The 14,284-nt window shown below is 39.1% G+C and overlaps 1 protein-coding gene across 5 annotated transcripts in view; it reads left to right on the top strand.

Annotated features, from left to right (window-relative positions):
• The window catches only part of PRR16 (proline rich 16), a 244,072-nt gene that overhangs the window by 179,084 nt on the left and 50,704 nt on the right, over positions 1-14,284 (top strand). The window lies entirely within an intron of this gene.

The raw sequence follows: 14,284 nt of genomic DNA, 5'->3' as shown, positions 1-14,284 counted from the left end.
ATTTTTATTGCTTAGAAAAATGATATTCTTTATAACCTCTCCAAGAATATATTCTCTATTAGTTATGTTTATTTTTTAAAATATATTTTATTGATTTTTTACAGAGAGGAAGGGAGAGAGATAGAGAGTCAGAAACATCGATGAGAGAGAAACATCGATCAGCTGCCTCCTGCACATCCCCCACCGGGGATGTGCCCACAACCCAGGTACATGCCCTTGACCAGAATCGAACCTGGGACCTTCCAGTCCGCAGGCCGACGCTCCATCCACTGAGCCAAACTGGTTTCAGCAGTTATGTTTATTTTTTTATAAGTGGTTTGTATCAGCACACTAGCTTAAACAAACTTAAAATTTTTCTTTATTTCTTTGTTTTCATGCTCTTTGGCTAAGGAAATCCAAAGTCATTTTGACATTCAGGACATAAGCTAACAATAAAAACACATACTCATTAAAAGTATACAAATTCTATGTTAAATATTAAAGATAGCAATAATTGTAAATAATTTACGGTGCTCTTTTCTGATTTTTGGTCATTACACTGAGAAAGAAATATTGCTGGTTAAAAAACTTGAACTTGAGCCTGTCATAAAATGATGTGGATAGAAAAAAGTTGTAACATATCTTAATCTAAAAAAATTATCAAGTATTCAAATGGAGAAGATCCTCATATGTCATTGATCCTTTATTCTTCCCCTTTAGCAGTTTGTAGCAAAGTTCAGAGAAATGTAATCTAATTAAAATGGTTATAAAAGTGGTTCCAAACAGTCTTAGGAGTAATCTCACTAAGGAATAAAAAGAGAAGAGACCATTTTCATATTCATGAAAATTAAGCTGAGAGTGACTTGCATTTTTTATTGTCTTAGAGAATGACTTGGGCGAACTTCTTCGTTTTAACTCTGGAGGACATTGAGGCTAAAATGGACTTAGATATTTTGCACTTGATGTTCCTTTGAACATATCCTTTCTATGCCTCCTAATGTGATGGCAATGACAATCCTTGCGTTATGATTTCTATCAGCTCCTAAAGAGGAAATTTGCAGTTTGGCTTTGGGAGCATACTATTTGCCCTCTCTGCTTGGAATCTGGTGTGGATGGCACTGGGTTTGGGCTGGAGACCTTGGCGTCTCTGGCCAGCATGCAGCTGTCGAAACCCCATCACTATTATTGGTGCTAATGTGCTGACCATTCAGGCCAGCTCAGCATATGCTGGAAATAGAACTTGTTGTTAGATTTCTTGAGTCTGTTATTTAAAAAAAAAAAAAAAAAAAAAAAAAAGGAAAAACAACCCAGAAGTTGTTTAACTGCTATGTCATACCACTATGCCTGATCTTTGAAAAGAGGCATTTGGGATTTTCAGAGAACAGTTTTCAGAGGGTGGTGTGCTTTGAAAGGGCGAGATGGAAAGAAAGTTTTACTAAGCAACTGTGCCACGCCAGCATGACCAAGGGTGATCCCGAGTGGTGTGTGTGTGTGTGTGTGTGTGTGTGTGTGTGTGTGTGTGTGTGAAAGGATTAAGGAAAAACAGACAAGAGAATAATAGCTGGGTCTCGGTGGGACGCTGCCTCCCTGATGAGGAGACAATGACAGCACCCACAAGCCATTTCTTTATTTTATAGCAGATGCCACGAGGCAAAGTAGGGACATGATCACGTTGTTTACAGCATTCTCGTGAGTTTCAACCTCACTCAACTACATGCACCCGAACTCTATCGCAAGGCACATGGAGCTACGTGTTTGGACCATAGGTTCAAGCTTACCTGAGGCTTGAACCTGGCCAAAACACCATAACCTCGCCCCACAAGCAACTATTTACTAACATTTACAGACATTATGTGCAGTGTTGTGCATTTTACATATGCTAGTTTATTCAATCCTTTACCTACCCTTGTCAAAGAAAAATAGCACCAAATGGGTTAAATGGGTAAGGATGACTTTAGTCAAGACTATTGTAATAGGCATCAAGACTATTGCAAGAGAACAAGACTGAACTCAATTCATTTGAAACAAAAGGGAGCAGGATTGTTCGCCCTGCAGACATCCCTTGGGGAACAGCCACCTGTGTTTGCTGATTGGTTCTTATGGAAATCAGGCTCCTGCCCTCCCTCAGAGATGGGGAGAAGGGGCCATGGTGCTGTCTTCCCTGATGATGGCTCCTTCCCAAAGGATGGCTCCAGGTTGAGAAAGACACTCCTGGGTTATGAAAGCAGAGAAGCTGAGAGATTTTTATCTCAAAGGGCAGAGGAAAAAAAATTATAATTGAGAGTTTAAGTAAATTCCTGAGAAAAGGGTGAATTCTGTCTCGAGTTCAGTCAAGCTTGAGAGAAATGTTAAAGCTCTCTTGATCACCTTTAAGGTAAATGTTATTCCCCTTGTTACCAAAAGACCACAGCTTGGAGAGGTTAAGTTTACCTGCCCTGGGTCTCCCAGCTGTTAAGTGATAACGTTGTGACTTGACTGTAACTCTGGACTGTTCCCAAACCTGGGAAGGTCCCAATAAGCTTCAGCTTTGTGAAATCCCCAGGCTGCAAGAGAACATTGGCTGCATAGAAGATGATTCAGTTCCTAATTATTTTCCTAAAGCTTTTATTACAGAACAGAAAGAGTTTGGCCACCGGGGGATACCAAAGTCCAACACTAGACACCAAGAATTGCAATGGAGAAATATTGGCTATTTTATTATGAAGGTGCCACCCAAGAGAATGGGAAGCTAATGTTCAAAAGCCCTAACTTTCCTAATGGCATGTAGGTTACAGATGACACAGCATAAAATCACAGGCCCTATGTGTTAGGGTTCAGAGAAGCGCTGGGAGCTGATTGGTCAGAGCTAAAGTAAGGATGAAGAATCATTTCTTCTGATTTTGAAGAGAGCTCTGAGGGGTCTCTTTCAGCATCCCTCTGTCCAGTCTCATAGGAAAGTAGCTGGTGGTCAGTCCACATTAGGGCTCGGGAATTAAAACATAATTTAGATCAAGATGGTATCCTTAACCTGCCAGAGGCCTGGACCTTGTGACCTTTAGTCAGGTCCCGGCTACTCTCTTATGGAGGAGAAGGGAAGACTAGGTCTCTGAGTAAGGGGAGGGGGGGGGGGGGCAAGAGAGAGAGATTTCTAAAGTTGGAATTAACGTCTAAAAAACTAAATTTAACCAAATTCATAAGAATTCCGGCTCCTTTAAAGAAAGGATTATCTCTAAAAGAGTGTTGTTCACATAAAACTATTGTATGCTACATGTTCTATAGTTTTTGACAATCTTAATATTTCACTGACTTAATATTTCACAAAAAATGTAACTTTTATGCAAGAGCCATCTAATCTGCCTGCCTGTTAATGTTTCTTTTTTCTAATAATGGCTTCTTACAAGCTGCAAATGATTCTCTTAGGATCTGTGAAACAGCTTTAGAAACTTTTTATATTTCCATCTTAAATGAAAATCATTTGTTTGTAGCACATATGAGTTAAGGCACCATTGTTGATAAGAGGAAGAAGAAAAGGAAGTTAAATAAAATAACTATTAATAAAGGGAGTTTTTTTCATTAGAATCTTAAGAGAAACCAGGTATGGAAAAGTCCCGGGCCCTGAAGGATAAGGGGCCGTTCTGTTGCACAGCAGAATTAAACTTGGCAGTTGACAAAGTATCACAAGGCTCAGATTCATGCAGTGAGTCATAACCCATGGCCCATGAAGACTGAAGTCTTCTTCCCATTGGTTACTGATCAGTGTTTAGTTTCTAAAAATGCAAGAAAGCCCTAGCCTTCTTAGTTCAGTGGATAGAGCATCAGCCTGCGGACTGAGGGGTCCCAGGTTTGATTCTGGCCAAGGGTTGCCTGGGTTGCGGCTCGATCCCCGGTGTGGGATGCTCAAGGGGCAGCCGATCAGTGATTCTCTCTCATCATTGATGTTTCTATCTCTCTCTCCTTCTCTCTTCCTCTCTGAAATCAATAAAGAAATATATTTTTTAAAATGGAAGAAAATATGTTTCTGTGTACAGAATCAGCATTCATGAAATAATTAACATTTTTATCTTAATATTAGTCTTGATTTTTAATGTATCAAATGACAGCTGTTTTCAGGGTTTCTGATACCAATATAAGACATTTCTTACCTCCCAGTAAAATCTCTCCTTGAATTTTGTAACTGCCTTTCCCTCTCCCAGTGATGCAAGATTCTGTTTTAAAAAAATTTTTTTTGATAATGAACGCATCCGAAGCTCAGAAAATTCCAACTGAGTGCTCTAGCCATGTCTATCAGTTATCTCAGCTTTGTAATAGAATGGTGATTACTTGCTTTTCTTCTATCAAAAGGGTCATTCTCTTTCATGATAATGCTAATGAGCTCCTCGTTGAATTTTAATTGTCAGAAGATGCTTTTTAATGATACCTTGCATGAAATGATCTTAAATATATTTACTTAACTATGCCATTGTTCTGGTAAACCTCAGATAGGGAAAACTAAAAATGTGTTATTATTATTATTGGGGAACTAAAATGGAAAGTGTATAGGAGACACCTGTGGTTTTATGAGGTTCAAGAAGGCATTGCCAAGGACTGTAAATACTAGGAGAAGGACTATTGTGTGTTGTATTAAGAATTCTATTTCAGAAGTTGACCAGAATTAGACTATATTTGCATGCACATCTTCAGTTTTTAAGTGTGGTAAAATAGAAAGCGGAATTAAAGGAGATACATGGGTATTATCAAACATGTTTAGTTTAAATTAGCATTAAGTTATCACAGTATCCTCAGACCATTCTTAACTGATTATCTGCAACTGATGCCAATACTTGCAGTAGACTTTAGAGGAAGAATTTTATCATTGTTCAAAATATCTTTTGCATTTATATTTAGTCTTTGGCATTTCTTTTTTTTTTTAATTAAATCTTTATTGTTCAGATTATTACATTTGTTCCTCTTTTTTCCCCCCATAACTCCCCTCCTCCCAGTTCCCTCCCCACCATCCGCCCTCACTCCCCACCCACTGTCCTCATCCATAGGTGCACGTTTTTGTCCAGTCTCTTCCAGCATCTCCCACACCCCATTCCCCTCCCAAGAATAGTCAGTCCATTCCCTTTCTATGTCCCTGATTCTATTATGATCACCAGATTATTTATTCACTTGATTCTTAGCTTCACTTGTTGATAGATGCATGTTTGTTGTTCATAATTTGTATCTTTACCTTTTTCTTCTTCTTCCTCTTCTTAAAGGATACCTTTCAGCATTTCATATAATACTGGTTTGGTGGTGATGAACTCCTTTAGCTTTTCCTTATCTGTGAAGCTCTTTATCTGACCTTCAGTTCTGAATGATAGCTTTGCTGGATAAAGTAATCTTGGTTGTAGGTTCTTGGTATTCATCACGTTGAATATTTCTTGCCACTCCCTTCTGGCCTGCAAAGTTTCTGTTGAGAAATCAGCTGACAGTCGTATGGGTATTCCCTTGTAGGTAACTGAGTTTCTTTCTCTTGCTGCTCTTAAGAGTCTCTCTTTGTCTTTTGCTCTTGGCATTTTAATTATGATGTGTCTTGGTGTGGTCCTCTTTGGATTCCTTTAGTTAGGGGTTCTCCGTGCTTCCTGGACTTGTAAGTCTATTTCTTTCACCAGGTAGGGGAATTTTTCTGTCATTATTTCTTCAAATAGGTTTTCAATATCTTGCTCTCTCTCATCTTCTGGCACCCCTATAATTCTGATGTTGGTACGCTTGAAGCTGTCCCAGAAGCTCCTTATACTATCTTCGTATTTTCGGATTCTTTTTTCATTTTGCTTTTCCGGTTGGGTGTTTTTTGCTTCTTCGCATTTCAAATCTTTGCCTTGATTCTTGCTGTCCTCTGGTCTGCTGTTGGGAGTCTGTATAATATTCGTTATTTCAGTCCGTGTATATTTAATTTCTAGTTGGTTCTTTATCATAACATCGAGGGTCTCATTAGATTTGTTGAGGATCTCAATAACTTTATCGGTGGCTTCTAGACAGTTCTTGAGAGACCTTAAAAGTGTGGTTCTGAACTGAATATCCTCCATTGACAGTTTTGTCCTGTTTCTTTGTCTCCGCATTTTTTATGCTTTCTTGGTGCACCCCCTAGTGGTCTTTGTGTGCAGTCTTCCTGTAGTTAAGCCTTGATTGTTGTAGTTAATACTAGGGGGATTTGACCTCCAGGCCAACTGGCTGTGAGAATCAGCTGTGTCTGCAGTGGGAAAACTTCTGTCCTCTAGGGAGGTGCTAATCTAGCATTTGCCTGAGGCTATCTGGCAAATGGCTCTGCGCAGGGCTTGGGCGGGGCGGGTGGGTTGCTCGGGATCAACAGGGTGGGCCAGAGCGAGCAGTTATGGCTGCTCTCAGTTCCGTCCCTAGGGGCTCTGCCTCTCTGAGTCCCAGCAACCGCTGCAAACCTTGAAGAGAAAGCTGGCTTTGGCATTTCTTTTAAAAATCCTTATCATTATATCCAATTTGTATATAATCATATCTTTTGGGAAAGAAATTATACTGAAAATAAACACTTTCTATTATTTTGTTCATAGGTCATACATTGTCATTTTTTAGAGATGGTGTGGTCATATCACAGTGCATTACATTTTTCTCCCTATAGATCCCATAAGCCATGTGACACTTTTGTCCTTTTGCCTGGTTGACTCCTTGTCATTCTTCAGACCTTAGTTTAACCAGCACAATGTCACTCCTCCAAGGGGCCTTTTATAGATAGCTATCTTCCTCTGCCATCTCTTAGGCTCTTATAATAGACTAGAAGCCTAGTGCACAAATTTATGCACCAGTTGGGTCCCTCGGCCTGGCATGTGGGATCAGGCCAAAACTGGCTCTCTGACATCCCCTTAGGGGTCCCAGATTGTGAGAGGGTGCAGGCCAGGCCAAGGGACCCCACCAGTGCACGATTGGGGGAACACAGGAGGTTGGCCAGCAGGGAGGGACCACAGAAGGGCTCCAGGGCATGTCTGGCCCATCTTGCTCAGCCCCAATTGGCTGGGCCCCAGTAGCAAGCTAACCTACCGGTTGGAGCATCTTCCCCCTGGTGGTCATTGCACATCATAGCAACTGGTCAACCAGTTGACTGTATGCCTCCTAGTGGTCAGTGCACATCATAGCGAGCAGTTGAGTGGCCTTAGCATATCATTAGCATATTATTCTTTGATTGATTGAACGAATGACCAGACACTTAGCATATTAGGCTTTTATTATATAGGATTTATTATATAGGATGGGCTGTCTTGGTGTAACATCTCAATGTATAATTACATATCTGTGTAATTCATTATTACCAAATATATATCGAGACCCTACCACTCACCAGACACTGTTCTAAGTTTTGGGGAAACAGCAGTGGACAGTTAGATGAGTTCCAGCCTCAATGGAGTCTGTATTCCAAAGGGAGGGGAGGAAGAAAAATCAGCAAATATATTCATACTGTAATTATCAACAAATACATGTATAGGTATCAATAAATATTTTTAAAAATTAAAAACTGACAGAGGAACAGGTCATCCTTTTACCTTGTAGAAGATTATTAGAGCAGACCACTGAGAAGATATTTAACCAGTGAATGAAATAAGAAAAGGGAGTAAGGCCAGGTACTGTCTGGGGAAAAGTATTTCAAGCAAAAGGAACAATGTGTAAAGCCCTGAAGCAGGAGCCAGCTTGGGCTTTTAGGTCTAAAATGAGGCCAGATGGTTAAGCAGAGTGAGGAACTAGGAGTGGGCAGGAGTTGTGGTCAGGACAAGATCATGACTATTTGATTAATTTCACTCTTGTCTTTCAGGACTGTGATCTCCTCAAGGGTTGCACATTTGAGCAATGTGTTTTGTAGTCCCAAAACAGCACATAATCTGGCACATACCAGGTCTTCAGTAAATATTTGTTGAATTTAAAAAAAAAAATAAAAGAAAGCATCACTGAGATGCAGGGGTTAATGCCCTTCAGATCTTTGGTTAATCACAGCAGAATAAACAAAATGGACCAGAATGTTCAGGGCCCTCCAGCATTTGATGTGGCTGAAAGGGTAGGAGGTATTGCAAGAAACAAGAGAGCGAAGTGAGTTTGTGCCAGGCCCTGGCGAGCTCTTGGCACCATCAGGAAGAGCTACGATTTTATTCAGTAGACAAGTGCAAAGTTGTTGGCATAATATAGTGGGATCAGACTTTAATTTGGGGGATTAGTCTGCTTGTAATGTGAGAAATGAAATAAGGGATATACTTGGAAAGAAGGGTAATATATAAAAGGTATATTAACTTGGTAGAATCTACAGGATTTCAAATATATTTATGGCATCCAGTTTTCTGCTTAAGGACCTGGTGACAGGTCATAAGAGCAGGGAGATCATTTTCTCTGAATAGGGAGCAATCTTATCATTTATTGCTTGCATTGTTACTTATATGTCTGCATGACGAGATTTAAACAAGTAGGAAAAGGACTGTGTACTATATCACTGTCATCAATTTCCTTTGGTGTGATGACTTACACATGTAATTCTTCATTAAATATTTGTTTAGGATTTTACATATCAACACATTTTTATTAGATGCACTTTATAAGCTTGAGGAAAAGGAAAAAAATAAGGACTGTGTGATTGAAATGGTATATAATTTCCTCTCAGTTTTCCTTGGGAATAAACAGATGATTACAGTGAAAAGTGTTAGCAAAGAAAAATGAAAGGAGTTAGCTGTTATGTTGCCATATTGTCCATGAAACAAGATGATATAAACATCTCTAAGTTCATTCAAAGCAAATCTTGAAGAAGAAAAAAAGAATTAATTATCATAAAAATTGAAACCCTGATGTAGTATTCTCAGTTGTTGATGGTATGAAAAAGAGCCAAATATTTTATTTTCCAAAAGAGGGTGATTTTCATCAGCAGCCTCTATTAAAACATCACTTGATTTCCTGGACTCCTCTAATATCATAATGAGCATTTAGTTCCAATTATTCTGTCTGGTTTTTAAATAAGTCCCTTCTACTCATGCCTAATATCTCCCTCTGGGGAATTTGTCTTGATGTCTAGGTCATTTCTCCAAAATTATATTACTGTGTTATATTTCACATAGCTATGAAATAAAACAAGGAGCCATGAAATTTAAATGTCCAATATTATGTGTTTTTTAACATCATCATGTAACTAATGAGTAGATATAACATCTCTTATACCTGAAAGCACTATCTTATTTTGTCTTTCTTCACATAATTAAGCAGACTATACAATACCCTGAAAATGTATTATATATATATATATACACAATACTAGGCATTTGCCTGAAGCTTCCACTGGTCCTAGCAACCTCACTGGTTTTCAACACATTAATTCAATAAATGTAAAGCCTGACCTAACTTGTATCAGGCACTGGAGAAACAAAACCAAATTATGACTTGGTTTCTGCCCTTTAGAGGTTCTTTATAAAATATATTATTTTAATATTTAACACTCATGTACTTACATTTCAAAATTGGTTGAGCATCATCTCATGTGCCAAGAGGTCACTGGTTTGATTCCTGGTTAGAACACATGGCCTGGGATGCAGGCTCCATGCCCAGTAGGGGGCGTCCAGGAGGCAGCTGATCAATGTTTCTCATCTATCTTTCTGTCTCTCACTCTTTTCCTTCCTCTCTCTCTTTTAATTCAATAAAAACATATTTAAAAATTTAATTTATCAAAATTGTCAATGTTTTTTAAAACTAGGCGTAAAGACAGCCACTTAAGAATTTAAAGCAGTTAAAAGTTTATCCTCTGGTAAAGGGTAAAAAATAACCTTACATTTGTAACATTTTATTAATATTTTTAGTATCAGTTTATTTTATATCATCATTGATTCTCTACATATAAGTATAGGTTTCAATATAGAATTTCTCATCACTTTGTTTGGATATTATTTAATGCCTGATATAGCTTTGAGGGGAAATGTTCCTTTTAAAATCTTTCCCCTTTGACCAGACTTGTGCCTTGATGGCAGAAAGTTAAATTTAATAACTTACAATAAAAAATATCTTTAGACACTCACTGCCACAAACTCCAGCTGTAGCCTCACCTCGAGCCTGCTGGGCGCCCCCTCTCTCACTCTAATGCACCCTCACCAGCACCCTAGGGTAGCCTGTGCCTTCCCTCCGTACTGTGGAATTCTCAGGCTGTAGTGACCACCTTCTCCCAGTGGACTGTGAGCGCCTTCCCTGCAGGAATTACTTTTACTCTTTTCAGTGCTCTATGTCCTAAGAAAAATATGGGCAAAATTGGTGTTTAATTTTGAATGAAGGAGTGAATGAATACTATAGTCAGAAGACAGAGGAACACCTGTCATCGAGGGTAGGGGTGAGCAGCGCAGCTGGAGGTGAACAGAAGGCTTAGCTGTTTAAAGGTCATGTGGGAGGGTGGGGGCACAGTAACGCCTGCACAGCTTTCCTCAATACTCTGCAATTTGTTGATTTTTTAAAAGTTATCTAAGAATGATAAAAGTAAACAAGTTGCAAACTGCTCAAACCCAGAATCCCGCCATTCTCTCCTGAGTCTGGGCAAACACAAATGGCATCCCAGTGGACTAAGGCAGCTGCCACTGTCATAACTTACTATTTTGTTTCTTATGTCTTAATAGTTCTTTTTTAGTATGTTTCATAGTTAATAGTAATAGTTTAATATGCTTTAATAGTTAACAATAGCTTGGGCAGGGTAGAAAATAAAGGAGTACTTGCTATTGGTTTTAGTCATTTGGGATGTAGGCTAATGGAGAGGTTATATCTATTGCCCCTTCTGACTGACTTGCTCATTCTTTATGGGTAAGAAACATTCTGTGACAAGTTCTTATGTAACAAGGATGAATCCAGGGCTGTACAAACCCAGAGGCTCCCTATGAGAATCTCCGTGGTAACCTACCTGGCCCTTCTAGCCACCTGTGCAGGAGCTTTGTTACCATAGTTTGTAGGAGAGCAGCAAAATGTCTTCGCCATTTTTCAAATTGGTCCTCTAAATAAATTCTTCCTAATAAATAGGACAGCTGCTCATCAAACCACTAAAATCCCTCTGTAGTGCAGAACACCACTGAAGCTTCTCTTAAACTAAATCACCAAATTGCCTTTATTGCTGAATAATCAATGTCCTGTTCTGGAAATTATTCCTGTCCTTGGTTTCTAAGACTTCACTCATAACTCCTTCCATTACTTTCCTCCTTTCTTACCTGAGTTTCTGGTTTTCTCACCAAATGTATCTGCAGTCCCAAGATTTAGTGCTTGTCCCCCTTTGCTTCACATATTGTATACTTTACCAGGCTAATCGCTTTCAAGTCCATGGCTTCAAGTTCATTTATAAGCTGAGGGTTCCCAAATTGTCGTCCTCAGAAGAATACTCTCTTAAACATTCCAAATGTGTGTTCACCTTCCTATGATACAGCCACAGTTGCAACATAATCCCAAAATGTCCAAGACAGAATTCAGTCTCCTCTCCAAAACCTCTGCTATGATTTTTCTTTGAAACCTTTCACCCACACCACCCTGCAGACACCCCTTTGAATAAGGCATGAGAATGCCGCTTAAACACTTTGAATAGTTCCTTTATATGTAAAATGAGCATGTTTGCCTTGCAGAATTGCTGTGAAGATATATAGATTTCACAACTGCTGCTTGTATAAAATAATTGTTATATATTTTATGTATTTAAACAAATTTAAGATTTCAGAAGTCAATTCATGTTAAAATATGGAGACACAGAAAAGAATAAGTTGACTCGTAGAGTCTTCCATAACTTTATTTTCAATAATCATTAAGGAAACTTTGAATACATAATATGGAGGAAGTATCTTAAAGATTAGACAAACAAGTAATAATAGTATAGAAAAACACTGAAAATAACCTACATGTCAAAAACACAAGTTTGATTGAGTAAACTATGGAATGTCTATTCAATGTCATATTTGGCATTATTAAAAGTGGTGGGTCAGTGTTTATCACAAAGAAATTATGATATAAAATTATATATATTGTTTGGTTAAATTATGCAGCAAAGAGGATTGCATTAAAATAAATTTTAAAGTATATATATACACTAGGGGCCCGGTGCACGAAATTCGTGCACTGGGTGTGTGTGGCGGGGAGTGTCCCTCAGCCCAGCCTGCCCCCTCTCATATACTGGGAGCCCTCAGGCATTGACCCCCATCACCCTCCAATCGCAGGATCGGCCCCTTGCCCAGGCCTGACGCCTCTGGCCTAGGCGTCCAGCCCGGGCAGCGGGGACCCGCAGCTGCAGCGGCCCCACGATCGTGGGCTTCGCTTTAGGCCCAGGCAAGGGACCCCTAGCTCCTGGGACTGCCAGCTTCGACCGTGCCCAGCTCCCATCGCTGGCTCCACCCCTACTTCCTGCTATCACTGGCCAGGGCGGAAAAGGCACCTGATTCTCCGATCATGGCTGGGGGGCAGGGCAAAGGCGGCCCCAGGGCCGCCTTTGCCCTGCCCCCCAGCTCTTAGCTCCCCCCTGGGTTTCCGATCACTGTCAGTGGCAGGGGGCTTCTTCCTGCTTTCCCTTTTGCCTCCCTGCATTGTGCCTACATATGCAAATTAACCGCCATCTTGTTGGCAGTTAACTGCCAATCTTAGTTGGCAGTTAATTTGCATATAGCCCTGATTAGCCAATGAAAAGGGTAGGTCGTACGCCAATTACCATTTTTCTCTTTTATTAGTGTTGATTATAACTATACATGGTAGCTGAGCTAACTTTTTAAAATACTGTTTATTGTCATTTTCTTTTATAGTTTAGGAAATCAAATCAAGCTGGTAAAGCAGCAGTCTCTGATCTAAAGAAAAAAAAAGTGTAAATATTTAAACAATATTTTGACATAGTAACAATAAAAACCTTGTTTTTCCCCCCAAAATGACTTTTTTACACAGGAGCCTGGAAGGATTTTGCATATCTAAAAAAATGAGACACAAAAATAATAGCAAATGATTTTCCTTTCCTCATTGTCCAGTGAGGAGGCAGTTTTTAAGTTAAAATGTAATGAAACAATTAGGAAATGATCTTAAGGGGATATTTTTCCACTGGTGGCAAATAATATTAAGTTCCATGGGAGCTCCTTATTTAAGCGATAAATAAAAGGGGATACTTTGAAATCAACTATGACCTTGAGCTTTGCTGGTTTTGTTTTCTCTTGGGAACTCGTGTTGACAGGTTTAAGAAGAGCATTTTTTCAGACTCTACAGGAAAACGCTTTATCTGTCTGTCAAACTGAATGGTGTGTTTTTCCACATCTGGGCAGCAGTAACCTGCAGTGCAGGTGCACAAGTGTCTTATTTTTAACACTGTTTACTCTATTTCTTCTCACTATATTCCTGTAGCAACCATATATTACTATTAAATCATTTGTTGGTGATTACCTTTGAAGCCCACATCTATTATTTGAGAATGTGATTGCAAAGCTATAAGCATTTTCAGAATGAATAACTGAAGCTTTAATCTGGTGCTTACATAGCAAAGGATGCCTTACATAGCATGTGTTTAGTACACCACTTATGCTCTTCCTCTATGTCCTCTAAGCCATTGCATTCTACAGATGCTACAGGAGCCTATTCTCTCCTACTGCTGAAATCAGAGGGGCTCCAGTAGCATATTTTGCAGATTCGCTGCTCATGCTTAAATCCTTTTGAATGCTGAAGTGCTACAATGTAAAACATCCTTTAAACTCCTTAGAAGTTAGAGAGATCCATCCAGGATGGAGAGATTTTAATTGCTGGGCCCTTTATTTTTTATAGCTCCAGAAAGCCAATGTAATTGTGAACATGAATGGTTTCTGAATTTGGACATTTCTGGATTTGCATTCAGGTTCTGATAGTCTCCAGCTATGTGACCATAGGTACATTTGTAAATCTCTCTGAGCCCTTGTCTCCTCATCTACCAACATGGCAGCATAGTACTTATTTCTTGACATAATTTTGAGAATTAAAGTGAAGTGGACATATGAAAGTATCTAGCACTGTGCATATAACTGTTATAAGAGTCTCATATCTATTTGTTTATTGTCTGTTTGTCCTCCACAAAAGTATAAGCTCCATAAGAGCAAGTATCTTTTGTGTTCACACATGGATGTTTGACTGAATAAATTAATGAATAAAAAGACTTATCCGAATGGATCATGTCCACAAGAAGCATAAATATAAATCAAAATAAATGGAAGTAAGTAGTAGCAAGCAGTATAATTAGATATAATTTTGATAGGCTGCCCTCATGGAAGAAATTAGCAAAATAATTTGAATAGAAAATTCAAATTTCTATGCGAAATGCTCTGCCAGAGAAGCACAATACTTTAGTAGGATATTTATATAA

This window comes from Myotis daubentonii, chromosome 4 (assembly GCF_963259705.1).
Source record: "Myotis daubentonii chromosome 4, mMyoDau2.1, whole genome shotgun sequence".
Taxonomy (NCBI): domain Eukaryota; kingdom Metazoa; phylum Chordata; class Mammalia; order Chiroptera; family Vespertilionidae; genus Myotis; species Myotis daubentonii.
This window is presented reverse-complemented; position numbering and strand designations above follow the sequence as displayed.